The following is a 15,617-nucleotide window of genomic DNA, read 5'->3' as shown; positions in this document are numbered from 1 at the left end:
GCAAAACTGGGGGAGTAATGCTATACTTCATGAGACTGTGTGAGGCTGGACAGACAATACAGAAAATGGAATAAAATAGTGCCGCATGTAATAAATACTCAGTAAACACCAGATTTTAAAATTATTGTTCTTAGGGATGTCATTGATTCCATTACTTTCTCACATTTGCATTTGCAACTAACACTCTTAATTTTATTTATTTATTCATTTTTTAGATCTTATTTATTTGACAGACAGAAATCATAAGTAGGCAGAGAGGCAGGCAACACTTGTTGTTTCTTGTCTTGTTAATTTTGGACATTCTAACTGGTGTAAGGTGGTATCTCAATGAGATTTTGATTTGAATTTCCCTGATGGCTAACAATGATGAACATTTTTTCATGTGTCTGTTAGCCATTTGTATGTCTTCTTTGGAGAAGTGTCTGTTCATATTTTTTGCCCATTTTTTGACATCATTATCTGTTTATTGGGTGTTGAGTTTGAGGGATTCTTTATAGATCTTAGATACCAGCCCTTTGTCTGTAGTGTCATTTGTGAATATCTTCTCCCATTCCATGGGTTGTTTCTTTGTTTTGTTGACTGTTTCCTTTGCTGTGCAGAAGATTTTGATTTTGATGAAGTCCCAAAAGTCCATTTTTGCTTTTGTTTCCTTTGCCTTTGGAGAAATATCTTGAAAGAAGTTGCTGTGGTAGATGTCGAAGAGGTTGCTGCCTATGTTCTTCTCTAGGATTTTGATAGATTTATTGCCTCATTTTGAGGTCTTTTGTTCATTTCAAGCTTATCTTTGTGTATGGAGTAAGAGAATGGTTGAGTTTCATTCTTCTACACATAGCTGTCCAATTTTTCCAACACCATTTATTGAAGGGACTATCTTTTTTCCACTGTATATTTTTTCCTGCTTTGTCGAAGATTATTTGACCATAGATTTGTGGGTCCATTATCTGGGCTCTCTACCCTGTTCCACTGGTCTATGTGTCTGTTTTTGTGCCAGTATCATGCTCTCTTGGTGATCACAGCTTTGCAGTAAAGCTTGAAATCAGGCAACCGTGAAGCCCCCAGTTTTGTTTTTCTTTTTCAACATTTCCTTAGCAATTCGGGGGCTTTTCTGGTTCCAAACAAATTTTACAATTGTTTGTTCCAGCACTTTGGAAAATGCCAGTGGAATTTTGATTGGGTTGGCATTGAAGGTGTAGATTGCTCTAGGCAGTATAGACATTATAACAATGTTTATCCTTCCAATCCATGAGCATGGAATGCTTTTCCACCTTTTTGTGTCTTCTTCAACTTCTTTCATGAGTGTTCTGTAGTTCCTCCAGTATAGATCCTTTACCTTTTTTGGTTAGGTTTATTCCAAGGTATCTTATGGTTCTTGGTGCTATAGTAAATGGAATCAATTTTCTAATTTCCCTTTCTATATTTTCATTGTTAATATAAAAGAAAGTGACTGATTTCTGTACCTTGATTTTGTATCCTGCCACATTACTGAATTGCTGTATGAGTTCTAGTAATTTGGGGGTGGAGTCTTTTGGGTTTTCCATATAAGGTATCATGTCATCTGCAAAGAGAGAGAGTTTGAACTCTTCTTTGCCAATTTGAATATCTTTTATTTCTTTTTGTTGTCTGATTGCTGTTGGTAGGACTTCTAGTACTATGTTGAACAACAGTGGAGAGAGTGAGCATCCTTGACATGTTCCTGAGCACAGAGGGAAGGCTATCAACTTTTCCCCATTGAGAATGATATTTGCTTTTGGTTTTTCATAGATAGATTTTATGAAGCTGAGGAATGTTCCCTCTATCCCTATACTTTGAAGAGGTTTAATCAGGAACAGATGCTGTATTTTGTCAAATGCTTTTTCTACATCAATTGAGAGGAACACGTGTTCTTCTCTCTTCTCTTATTGATTTGTTCTATCACATTGATTGATTTGCAAATGTTTAACCACCCTTGCCTCCCAAAGATAAACCTTACCTGGTCATGGTGGATAATCTTTTTAATGTACTGTGGGATCCTATTAGCTAGGATCTTGTTGAGAATCTTGGCATCCATGTTCATCAGGGATATTGGTCTGCAGTTTTCCTTTTTGATGGGTCTTTGCCTGGTTTGGGGATCAGGGTAATGTTGGATTTATAAAAGAGTCTAAAAGTTTTCCTTCTGTTTCTATTTTTTGAAACAGCTTCAGAATAGGTATTATTTCTTCTTTGACTGTTTGGTAGAATTCTTCAGGGAATTTGTCAGGTCCAGGCTCTTGTTTTTTGGGGAGGTTTTTATTCACAGCTTCAATCTCATTACTAGATATTGGTCCAGTCAGGTTGTCAATTTCTTCTTGTTTCAGTCTTGGAAGGCTGCCTTCTTCTTAAGGATGGCTGCCAACTACTCTTGGGGCTACATGCATGACACCCCCATCCAGAAAAGAGAGAAAGTGAGGGACTGGTTGTGGATGGGGGTGGGGATTAAGGATGCGGTGGGGGGAGGTGTGAGTCACTGCTAATGGGTACGAGATGTCTTTGGGGGGTGAGGAAAACGTTCTTGAGTTGATTGTGGTAATTGGTGTAAGTGTATGAATATACTTAAAACCATTTAATTGTACACTTGAAGTGAATTGCATAATATGTGAATTATATCTCAATAAAGCTGTTATATTGTTATAAGTGAGAAAAACAGTACTCTACCTGATAGCTCATTCTCTGCCTACACCCAAGAAGTTTTGCATGACCTTGATTGAATTGAAGCTTGCTTTATCCCAAGTTATGTGTAATCTTCAGAACAACATGAATGTGGACACGGGTGAGATGTGTGGCTCTGCTGTGCATGAAGTCTGAAGGTCATTAGAAGAAGACAGGAAGAGAAGAGGACATAGACATTGGGGACACTTTACCTGTAGGGGAATTCTTCTTCTTTTTTTTTTTTTCTTTTTAAGATTTTATTTATTTATTTGACAGACAGAGATCACAAATAGGCAGAGAGAGAGAGAGAGAGACAAGGAAGCCGGCTCCCTGCTGAGCAGAGAGCCCCATGCGGGGCTTGATTCAGGACCTGAGCTGAAGGCAGAGGCTTTAACCCACTGAGCCACCCCGGCGCCCCCTACCTGTAGGGGAATTCTAATGGAACTCAAGCATCAATTTTCCCCTCTTCCTTTAGATTACCTCCTTCTAGCATTTGGGAGGAAGTGGTACAGTTACATTTATGTCCATTTCTTTTTATTTATCTACTTTTAAGATTTTATTTATCTACTCAAAAGGAGAGAAATAGAGATTGGGCATGGGAGAGGAGGTGCAGAGAGAAAGAGAATCCCAAGCAGACTCCCTGCAGAGCCTGGAGCCAGACCTGGGGCTCAACCCCACAACTCTGACATAATGATCAGAGCCAAAATCAAGAGCCAGATGCTCAACTTACTGAGCCACCCAGGCACCCTGGACGTATATAGATTTCTAAGCTGTCTACTCGAACTGCTCATGTTCCACTCTGCTCCTCAGCTCTCGGTAGCAGGCCACTGCCTACTTTACTGCTCTTCACAGCCCCGAATTCAAGGATTCTAGTCACTCTAAAAGAAATGTTGCCAACCTCATAGGGCGTTTGCAGAGATGTGTTAGTTTGCTGGGGCTGTTGTAACAAATTATCTCAAACTGGGCAGTTTAAAACAACAGAAATTTATTCTTCCCAGTTCAGGAGCCTGGAGGTTTGACATCAAGGTTTTGGCAGGGTTGGTTCCTTCTGGAATGAATTCCACACCTCTCTCCTAGCTTCTGACAACCACAGGCAGTCCTTAATGCTCCTGCTAATGGGTCTCTTTAATCTCTGGCTCTGTCTTCACATGGTTTATTCTCTTCATCTCTAGGCTTTCTTCCTTTCTGTATTTTATAAAGGACATTACTAGTCACTGGATTTAGGGCACACCCTATCCAGGATAATCTAATCTAGAGATCTTTGCCTGAATTACATCTGCAAAAGCTTATTCCAAATGAGATCACATTCTAAAGTCCCAGGTGGGGCGTGAGTTATTGGAGGACACTATTCAACCCACTACAAAAAGTGAAGCAATCCTTGCACTTGAAGCCTATCCTTTTATCCCCTCTATAATGTCATCATACACAGTTATGTGGGTTCATCAGATTTTGATGAAATTTGTCAAGAATAAAAAGGAACTATTAGCCTATAAGGGGAAGCATCTATAACCTCACCATGATAAAAGACAAAAGATTCCTCAAGAAATGAAAACTTTCATAGCCATCATGCCATGAGTAACAGACCTTCTACCTCAGGCCCATGAACCATGCAGGAGGAATCCCTTCTTTAAGCCTTCACAGTACAGCTGTCCCTTCAGTACTCCAGGGATTGCCCTCATCCTAGAGCCCTTCCCTTTCCCCAGCATGTAGTCCAAGGGACTGGTCATCATTAACCATTTCCTTAAGTCTGAGTTACTTACTAATAGAGGAACACCATAGGGATGAGTCAAACAGGATGGTCCAAGATGGGGTTGGCAGCCCTGCAGTTTGGTAGGAAAATCAGGGCTGGATATAGCACTCCATACAGCATCCTTGTGAGCTACAGCTATGTCCCTTTCTTTTTCTAATTATCTCCACATCTCTCCAGCCTAGCTTCTCAAAACTATGAAGTTTGTATTCTTCTAGGTACTGTGAGAAAAGGTCCATTGTTGAGCCATATATCCCTTAATATAAGGGCCAGAGTAAGTTTTTAGAGGTGATATGCTTCAACAATCCTCCTCTTGGGGGTAGTGAAGAAGAAGAGACAGTGGTGGTTGTGGTAGTTGGTGGTTCTGGGGAGGCAGACGGTGGTTTCATTGTCCTGTTATACTATCAAAGTCATTGCCAATTAGACATCACTTGTAGATCACTAGTCTTGTTTCAGACGTAGCTTGCCTCCAAATTTTAAGTATGCTATGTATAGAAGGCTCACAAAAGTACCATCTATTCATTAAACCAGGCGAATGACTTTTATGTGCAGCCAAAACAAATAATATTGGCCAATTTCTTGCTTCTCATTATCTTGAAATATAAATAGAGCCAAAATTTTATTTGTTACGGTCTCCATAATGTTGGAAATTCCTGAAAATGTATCAATAGAATCTTTTAGGGCACATCTTCTTAGGCTGGGCCAAAATCTTTCATATTGGGGCCAAATGACTCCTTGACCATATCTCTAATCCTTTTTTTTTTTTTTTTTCCCTTAACTGCTTCTGGTATTTAATTTTCTGGCCTGAATTTTCATTGACTTAGTCTCTATTTCCTGGAACATTTTATTGTTACTACTTGTTTAATTATGAAATATTTCACTCAAACAGAATCTACAAAGACATATAAAAAGCACCTATGTATTCACCCCTAGACTTAAACAATGTTGTTACCTTGAATGCTTTGGAATTTTTTAAAAATATAAGTAAAACATTACAGATTCATTTGGGGCCAGAGAGGTGCAGGGTTCTTTGTTTTGTTTTTTAATCTTATTGATGTTAATATTTCAAAATTTATTTAAGAGAAATTTTATCTTAAGAAGTTGCTAAATTTCTTCAGAACATGTTTTTCTTTTAAATGATCAGAAAGTGAGTCCTTTCAATGATGGCTTTCTGGATGTCTCTATCCAAGGCTTCCTCTCACTCTCCAGTTCTTCCCGACTTGTCTCATTCATGCCTATGGCTTGATTACAACTCCACTGATGACTCCTTAGTTCCTATCTTCAACCCAGGTCTCTCTTTGAAATTCTAGACTGGTATAGCCAAAACCCACCTTGTTGTGCCAGAGACCCTTCCATCTTAACATAACCCGCCAAACCCATGATTTCCTCCAACTGCTTTTTCTGTCTTTGCAAATGGTGCCATCACTCGTGTAGTTAGTCCTCTCCAACTCCCGAGACTACAGCACTTCTTTAAATCTATCTGCATGTCCTACTAATTCTACCTCCTCAAATAGATATTAAACTCTTCAACTTCTCCGTCTTCCCCCGTGACCACACTAGTCCAAGGCAATAGCCTCCTGACTCTTCCCTATCCTTCCTGAGACCCTCTGGCAGATTTTCCACACAGCAGTAGATTTTTCAGAACACAAATCTGGTAAGACCCCTCATCCTACTGGACTCTGAGTCTTAATATAAAAAAGAGCATGGTCAGCATAGTCTGGCCCAGGCTACCTCTTGGACCCTTCTGTTACCCTCACTGTATGCCCTGACTGCTAGGTTTTGAAAGCAATATGCCTCTTCTTCTATCCAGAGCCTTTGCATGTGCTGTTCTCTCCTTAGGAAGCACTCACCCGTTTATGGGCTTCACTTCCATTCATCACTTAGATCTTAACTCACATGTTATTTCCTTAGGGAAGCTTCCTTGACCTCCCAATCTGGGTCAAGTTTCTTTACTATCAGTTTGTATTCAACTGTACTCTTTTTGTCCTGGGACTTTTCTTAGGTGTAAAAATATACTCTTTCATTTATTTGATTAAAATTGGTCTTCCCACCTCTCCCCATACCTTATGGATATATTGTAAGAACTGGAAAACATGAATAAATAAGTGAATCTCAAGCTACATGATTTATAGTCTTTCCTGGATCATGTGGAAACAAGTTGGGGGGGGGGGGTGGGTAGTTCTGATAACAATGTTATAGCTTCCTGGGTTTCCATTGCTATGATCTCTCCCTCTCTGTTTCAAAAATAACATCAGGTGCCACTTGTGTAATAAGGTCAATGAGGGGAAAGCTCCTGGCATAAAATGAAAAATGGGCTTTAGATTTATTTTTTTGTACCTTAGGGAAATGTAAAGAGCTGTGGATCCAAATTCTTAGTGTACTTCTTAAGAACTCTTAGATGGCAGTCAGGAGGGACAACTGCTAGCCTCAGTTTTAGCTTCTAAAGTGACAATATAGGGCACCTGCCTGGCTCAGTGGGTTAAGCCTCTGCTTTCAGCTCAGATCAAGATCTCAGGGTCCTGGGATCAAGTTCCACATCGGGCTTCCTGCTCGGTGGGGGGCCTGCTTCCCCCATCTCTCTCTGCCTGCCTCTCTGTCAAATAAATAAATAAAACCTTTAAAAAAAAATAAAGTGACAATATGCTATCTTCTAAGTGAGTTGTAATAACTAAGGATTACACTTGCACAGCACCTATCCCAAGGTAAGAGTCAGTAAATATTTGCAGCCTAAAGAAATAACTGAGGGGCACCTGGGTGGCTCAGGCAGTTAAACATCTGCCTTTGGCTCAGGTCATGATCCCGGGGGCCTGGAATTGAGTCCCACATCCGGCTCTCTGCTCAGCGGGGTGCCTGCTTCTCCCTTTATCTCTGCCTGCTGTTCTGCCTACTTGCCCATTCTCGCTTTCTCTGGCAAATAAATAAATAAAATTAAAAAAAATAACCAAATGTATAAATTAGTGAATACCCAAATAGCAAATGTTCCATGAATTATAACCATAATACTATTACAAAAAGATGGGAAAACATGCTTTCTTATAAGGAAAAGGAAGCCGTGAGCAGGGTTTTGTGTCCACACATGGTGCCTGGGCAGACACCTAATGCTGGTTGCTTCCTGATACCCGAGGTCCACAGGCAGCAGTAGATAAAAGTGAGTGGAGACGTAGGGCCTCACCCCAGAATGGATGAGCCACAGACAGAGCGGCAGAGCCCTCAGAGGGGTGGGTATGTCAGAGAGGCCAAATGAGGAGGCGGTGGTCACAGCTCCAAAGAGTCCGCTCAGAGGGAAACAAGACCGTGTAATCTGGATCTAATGACAGCAATATGGAGGCCGAGGATGACTTTGGCAGAGACGGTTTTCAGGGAAGTGGTGGGACAGAAGGCAGAGTCAACCGAGCCAGTCCGCGAGTAAGGGGCGAGGAACATAGACATGGAGCTTGGGTTGGTTCTTTCAAGAAATGCGTCTGAGGGGGTGCCTGGGTGGCTCAGCAGGTTAAAGCCTCTGCCTTAGGCTCAGGTCATGATCCCAGGGTCTTGGGATCGAGCTCCGCATCAGGCTCTCTGCTCGGCAGGGAGCCTGCTTCCTCCTCTCTCTCTGCCTGTCTCTCTGCCTACTTGTGATCTCTCTCTGTCAAATAAATAAATAAAATCTTTAAAAAAAAAAAAAAGGAAAGAAAGAAATGCGTCTGAAATTGGCAGAAGAGAGCCTGGGTGGGGGTACGTTGAAGAGGAGACAGGGTTGAGAGAGAGGCTTTTTGTTTGTTTTTAGGTGAAGAGGGTTAGCATATTTATAGTCTGAGAAAGGAATTGGAATTAGTTACAGGGGAGAGAGAGGATAATTAATAGGTTGAAGTTCCAAAGAGGGATCAGAGTGCCAGTCCAGCCCTCATCAGCCCCTGGAACACCCCAAAATTTAAAAAAAAAAAAATGCATTCTTGTTATCCCTTCTTTTTTTTTTTTTTTTTTTTTTTTTTAAAGATTTTATTTATTTATTTGACAGAGAGAGATCACAAACAGGCAGAGAGGCAGGCAGAGAGAGAGGAGGAAGCAGGCTCCCTGCTGAGCAGAGAGCCCGATGCGGGGCTCGATCCCAGGACCCTGGGATCATGACCTGAGCTGAAGGCAGCGGCTTAACCCACTGAGCCACCCAGGCGCCCCTTGTTATCCCTTCTTGATTCATCGATATGGCACTGTACCCTCTCGCTTGGTCTGGGCTTGCATGTGCATTCTTGACCTCCTGCTGGATTCCCCTGACCTTTTACTTTGCCTCTTATTTCCTTTAGCCTGCTCTTACCCTTAAGGTCTGATGACGGATTTAGCTTATCAGGCACGGAGCCACTGTTCCCCTTGGCGACACTATTGCTTTCAACCTCAGCTGTTGCAACTCTTGGCCACCTTGAGCAGAGGCCCTGCCAAGCGCCCCCTCCCTGACTCGTCCACGTGGAGGGGAAGTGCTTCCAGAAGGAGCTCGCAGCAAGAGGATGAAATCTGGGTGCAGGGGGAAGGTGAGCTTGGAGGCCAACAAGGAGGTGAGGAAGGGAGCCAGTGGAATTTCCATGCAGAGGGCGACTTGGACAATTCAATTCCCTTCCATCCGATTCTGTACTATTCTGAATTTTTTTTTTCCCATGACAATATATTCTGTTAAAAACAAAACTTTTGTGTTTTAAAACAAAAACTGATCAAGGAGGGAAAGGAAGTGGGTTCCTGCCCTCATGCAACAGATACTTCCGGAACCCCGGGGAGACCATGTGCTGGTACGTGTAGGGGACACCGGTGAACAGGTTCCATCCCCGATCTCAGGGAGCTTTCCGCGCCGCAGGAGAGATGCACAGACATTAAACAAATCATTACACACTTCTTTATGTCAGTGCAGAAGTTGGGACTCTGGGAGAGTTCTCCTCTCCCTGAAAGGTAGGAGGCAAGGTCATTTGCTCAGAAAGGGGCTAGAGCTGGGTATGTACGGGGCTTGAAAGCCAGGGTGAAGATTAGGAAGAAGGTTGCAGGAAAGGGGGGAACACGTAAACAAAAACAGAGCTACGCATACTTCTTGCTTGAAGGTCTCCAAACCCAGGTGCCCCGAGCTTGACTTTTGAGCTGGTCATGCATGTCACGTATTCGCTTTAAGCAAATCCCTTTTCTTTAGACTCTGTTAATCACCATTCTCCTTTTAACTCTGCCAGCAAGGATCTCCTTTGGCAAACTATCTTCAATCCACAGTACTTGTACTGGTAATAGCCAATCGTGTCTTCAGGACTGTTCAGTGACAGGATAGATCTTTAGATTAAAAGCAATACAACTGTGTCCTTATTAGGTTCTTAATTAGAGTTTAATGTGCTTCTCTGTAGAGTCCCTCAGCCCTCCTCCCCTGGGCTTTGGCAAGCTCAGAACCATTGCCTTCCTAGGGCATTGGCACCATAGCCCTGGTTCAGTTTTAAGAGTGTTTTACCAATAAAGTGACTCAAGTTTTATCTAGCATATTTAAACAGTAACACCTTAGTCATTGTCTTGTAAATTATGTGCCTTGGAACTTTTTTCTTAATCTTACATATACATTTCTTAATATCATTCACTATTTTATGAGCATATATTTTCCAAATATTGGAAAAGAGAACTTAAAAAAAAAAGAGAGAGAAGCATCTCCTAACATTCTTCTCTTGCAGAAAGCAGTGCTTTATTTCATTGATCCATAGGTTTATGGATCTCCAAATTTTTTTTTTTTAAGATTTTATTTATTTGTCAGAGAAAGAGAGAGCCATGCACAGGCAGTGTGGGGTGGGGGGCAGCAGACAGAGGGAGAAGCAGACTCCCTGCCAAGCAGCGAGCAGATGCGGAACTCCATCCCAGGACTCTGGGACCATGATCTGAGCTGAAGGCAGACGCTTACCTGACTGAGCCACCTAGGCGCCCCTGCAAATATATTTAGAGTTTGCTATTGTGTGCTGTACTAAAATCAGGGTCTTCAGATGTTAAAGAATAACAAAACAAGGGGTTGTGACAAAGAGAAGTCTTTCACTAATATTTTCTAAATAACAGATTCGTTGATTTTATGCACATCTTGTCTAAATCCCTCCATGCATTTTATTTGTTTTTACAGGAGGTATCTATCTGGGGCAGCTAAATCTGTTATGAGGTGTGAAGAAAGAGACAAGGAGAGACAAGATTTGTTGCTGAATTTAAAAAAAAAAAAAACTGCCTATGTTTCACATAAGAGACAAATAATAAATGTTTACTAAATTGACCTAAATGGACCCGGGATCAAAGACGTGTTGGCTTATAGTTGAAATGCTCCTTGCTGTGGTATGCAGTTGAATCAACAGTACTGAGATCCAGAGCCCTCTACTGTATTGAGGCACCACGGCTCCCTGTGTTTTAGAATGCCAGGTTGAAGTCCAAATAAAGGAAACAGTACCAAGTAAGTGCTAACCCAATTCCTGCGTCCGGAGAAGTCCTCACCTTGGAGTCTGGTTGGGCGACTCAGACATTGCTTATCCTTAAAGCAGAAATAAATCAGCGACTGACTTTTTTCACCTCCTCGGGAGCAAGGGCTGAAAGCAACTTGGGAGTCTCCCACCCGGGGACCAGAGAGACTTGGACACGGTCCAGTGCAGTGGACAGAGCCTGTGCTTGCCTGATCACCCCCAGTCTGCACTTCAAGGAGGTAGCACTGATGGCTTCTTTAGACCAGCCCTCTGTTGGAATGGGGGCATTTTCTAGGTCTGTCACCCTACCCTGACATCTCCACCCAAAGCCTCAGCGAGCTTGTGAGGGGCCTTTCTGTGCAGAAGAAAAAGCTGCCCCCTCCTGGCAGGGGTGGGTCTCTGCCAGTATAGGGCCCTTCTGCTTGGGCCCTTTCAGGGGGTCCCGGAGCTATCCGTGCTCCTTTTCCTAAATTTCTGTTTTGTCAAAAGCCACCCAAATTTGCCTTGTGGCTGACAACAACAAACCCCTGCTGATATAATAAGGCTACCACACTTGTCCAGTTATTTTCAGAGGCCTTTCATAGTATTATGTGCCTCTGAAAAATAGAATTCTTTTATTAAGACATATATTATCTGGCGTTACCCCAGGATCTGTTCTATACCCCTAAAATAACAGAACTAGCCAATGTTTCTACTTAGTTAGCCCTGGTCTACTAACCCAGAGTATATCATTAGCTTAGACCTTTAAATGTTCATATTCAACAATATAAAGGGCTCAACTGCCAATATCTACATGAGATATTTTAAAAGTTGAGTTTATCTCACCCTGGGAAGGAGGAAAAGGAAAAGATTAGTGTTATCAGCTTGGACCTGGGGGACCCTTAAAGTACACATGGCACAAACCCATTCCTGGAAAGAATAACCTGGGTCACTGCTGACCCCACTCCCTCTGCCACTGAGAGACCCCAGCTTCACTCTTGCTGTGCATCTTTTCCAAACATCCTCCGGTCACAATGCCTACCATCGCCAGTGAAGGCACACAAGCCTCCCACTATTGTCAGTGAACTTACTTCCAGAACACAGTCAAGTCCTACTAAATCATGGTGGTCCCCTCCTCCTTTACACCTCCTATCTGAATTTCTGTGGGTCCCATGAAACATAGGCAGGCATCTCTGGTCACCTACCATCCACTGAGGGCTCCTTCCCGTGTTGCTGTTTTCTCTGTCCTATCTGTTAAACCAAACCCTGAGCTTCTCCCCACTCTCCTACCCAACCCCTGTGATCTCTGGAATTCCTGCCCCATAATCATTCATCTTCCTTACCTTCCACTTCTTTCCTGGACATTGGCTCTGCTTCCTTGACATCACTGAAATAATCCCCCTGGTGACATTAGACCTCCTGGAGACTTCACCTGAAGGCTGTTTTTGTGCTTGCCATTGTCCTTTCTGTATTCACAGAAAGTGTTATGGACAAGTGTTGCCATAGTTACCCAAAACATGTCTCTCCTTGAGTGCTCCTCTCACCTTCCCAAAGACCTTGAGCTACTAATGATCACAACTTCTTTTATGCAGATCCTTCTGGAGAGGAAACTCTAGCCTCTCCCCTCTTATTGATGTGTCATCGATATTGTCTCCCAGGGTGTGGTTTGTCATTTCATTCTTTGCAGTGTTTTTTGATGAACAAAAACTCTTAACTTCAATGTGATTAAATCCATCAATCATTTACAGTTAATGAGCCTTATATAATATCTACAACATAACTTTTATTTACAATTTATAGTTTACCTTTATTTACTTAGGACTAACATTCATAATTTATGACCTTAAAGCCCTAAAGATAGTCTATGATATTATCTTCATAATGTTTGATAATTTTTGGCTTTCTTATTTAGATATTTGGTCTACCTGATTATTTTTTATTTCTGGTGTGGGAAAGGCATTCAACTTTGTTTTTGTCTGAAAGGAGGGTCAACTTCCCAGGATGATTTATTGAAAAAAAAATCATAATTTCCCTACTGACCTGCAGTACTATAGTGCATTTGTTAAGGCATCTATTTGGGAAGACTAGATTTTTCTCTGCCTGTACCAACAACTTATCTTAATTACTTTAGCTTGGTAGTACTTTATGTAAGCAATGTCTACTTGTCAACTCACCTATTTTTTTCCTTCAAAAGTGTCTTATTCTTGACTTTTTGCATTATGCAAAATTTATAATCAGCTTATTAATTTTCAAAAAAGAAAAACCTGTTGGGTATATGACTACTTTTCCACTGAATCAACTTAGAGACAGTCAACCTTTTTTAAACATTGTTTTCCAATCAATAAACATGGCCTATCTTCCCATTTACTTAGGCCTCCTTAAACATCATTTAGTAAAGTTTTATACATTTACCCAAGAAGTTTTTGCCTCTGTTATCATTTTTATTACTACATACTTTTTTTCTATTATTTTAAAATCAGATGTTTAATTTTATTTTTCAACTACTGCTGGTCTGTGAAATGCATGCCAACATTTATTTGATTTTATTTCCAGCAATTTGCTAAATAAATTCTCTTGTTATTTCTACTAATTTTCTGAAGCATCTTTTGCAGTGTTTCTGCACAAAACCACATCATTTGCAAGTAATTTCAATTTTGTTTCTTCCTTTCTAAGCTTTGCAGTTTTACTTTCTTCTCCTTGTCTTCTTCCACATAGGCATGCTAAATTGAAAGAATTGTGTGGTGTTATAAGCAGATGTGTTACACAAGTTCCACTTTTGTAAGCATTTATTTGCAATAGTTCATTGCTATTAAGTGGAGAGGTAAACATATAATGATAAATGTTCAACAAAACTTTTTAATGTCATGTTAATGAAAACTTCTAAGATGTTACAGATGTTACAATGCTATCTCATCTTGATGCCATTATGTAAACTTCACAGAACTATCAAATTGTGCCTCATTAAAAATGCCATTTGAAGATTTTTCATTGGCAAATGTTGACTACCATGACATCTGATTACCTTGAACTAGCAAGCAAAACTTTGTTAGTAACATCATTTTTTACAATAGATTAGAGAGTAAGCATTTGCATTTGTATTGTTGCTTAAAAAAACAAAACAAAACAAAAAGACACAGACTTCATCTTTCAACTATTAAGTCAAGCCTTGGCAATTTAGTTTCTGCAAAACAATTGTCTTTTGCAATAGTGTATTAATGTTCCAAATTTGAGATATATTTTTCTCCATGTTTAATTTGTAAATTTATTTGGTCTTATGTGGTATAAGAGCAATGATTTGTATAAGAGTGTTTATGTTTAGTTTTAGTACATATTTTAGTAACATTGTAATTAAAGTAGCTTAAATCAGTCCTGGTTGCTTGGTTGAAATGGTGTCTCATTTCATTACTTAACATTGGAGAAATTCTGTTCTAATGAGCTAGGAGACACTCCTTGGTCTCACTTTGGAGGACCCTAGCTTTGCTGGTCTTCCTAAATGTGTAAATCACCTACTTACATTGGGTAAATAAACCCGACTACATCTATTTCTCCACGGAGAAATAGTGAGGGCTCCTGAGTGCTCTTTTTAAAATGCAGATCTGCTTTAGCCTTTGTCTACTTAGAAGTATTCAATGACTTTATTTTTTAAGATGATGTTAGAAATTCTTTCTTTAGTTTTATTGAAATATAACTGTATAAATGTATAAGTGTATATACACTGCTAAGTGTAAATACACAGCATAATGACTTGACATACATATATTACAAAATGATTATTATCACAGTAAGTTAGCTAATATCCAACTCATACAGTTACAAAAAGAATTTTCCCCTTGTGACAAGAACTTTGAGATCTACTCTCTTTCAAAATTCTTAACGTAACTCAGAAAACTCTGTATAATGCACTTCCTATCCACCTCTCTAAACTCACCTTTGCAAACTGCTCCATTCACAGTTAACTCGAAGCGGAAACCTCAGCCTTCCTCAACCTTTGCTCAGACCAAACCCCAGAGTCACCCTCGGCTCTTCCCAATTATACAGCACATCAGCAACTCATTCAGGTTCTACTTTTAAAATATGTAGAAGCGGACCATTTCTTATCTCTCTCATACAGTTGTATGGTCCAGCCCACCAACCTGTAGTCACAACTCTGCAATAACTTCCTGATTAGTGTCCATGCCCTTACCCCTCTGTTAGTTTTCTGTTTCCGTAACAAATTATCACAAACTCAGCATCTTAAAACAACACTAATTATGAACTCGTGGTTCCGCAGCAATCTAATAGGTTTGGCTGGTTTTCTCATCTGGGAACTACAAAGTCAAAGGTGCCTGGAAGCTCTGGGGAAGAATCCACTTTCAAGCTCATTCAAGTTGTTGGCAGCATTCAGCTCCATGTGAGCTGAATGTAAGCTGCCCAGCGTTTCTGCTCAGAAACACGTACAGGCTGAGGGTCTTTACAGCATGGTGGGTGTTACTCCAGTGGCTGAACTGGCCCTGGTTGAGCATGGGAGAAATACACACAGACTCAATGCACTGCTAGAGAGTGTTTTATATAAAAGGTGCTCTGTGTGTGTGTGTATCTTTGAACAAATAAATGTTGCATACATAGGCTGGTCATGCTCTTGCATGACCATTTAATATGAGGCCCTTGCCCTGCTAGACTGTAAGCTTCCACAGGGCAGAGGTTGGGATTATGTTACTCTATCCTCAGCGCTAAATACAGTGCCTGGCACAGAGGAAACACTCAGTGAGCACATGTGGAAGAAATACTTGAATAGCATCAGTTAATGTTACCTTCATAATCAAGATAAA

The 15,617-nt window shown here is 40.8% G+C and overlaps 1 long non-coding RNA gene across 2 annotated transcripts in view; it reads left to right on the top strand.

The window, feature by feature from the left end:
• The window catches only part of LOC131838847 (uncharacterized), a 30,406-nt gene extending 16,230 nt beyond the window's left edge, over positions 1-14,176 (top strand). The window contains exons 4-5 of one of the 2 annotated variants that reach the window (XR_009356718.1): positions 8,692-8,937; positions 10,506-14,176. This is a non-coding gene — a long non-coding RNA (uncharacterized LOC131838847). The remainder of the gene's footprint in view (positions 1-8,691; positions 8,938-10,505) is intronic. The other variant, XR_009356717.1, reaches the window with a different exon arrangement.
• Positions 14,177-15,617: the final 1,441 nt, after the last annotated feature.

Source organism: Mustela lutreola, chromosome 8, assembly GCF_030435805.1.
Source record: "Mustela lutreola isolate mMusLut2 chromosome 8, mMusLut2.pri, whole genome shotgun sequence".
NCBI lineage: Eukaryota > Metazoa > Chordata > Mammalia > Carnivora > Mustelidae > Mustela > Mustela lutreola.
Note: the sequence above shows the minus strand (reverse complement) of the source record. Positions and strands in the feature narration are given on the sequence as shown.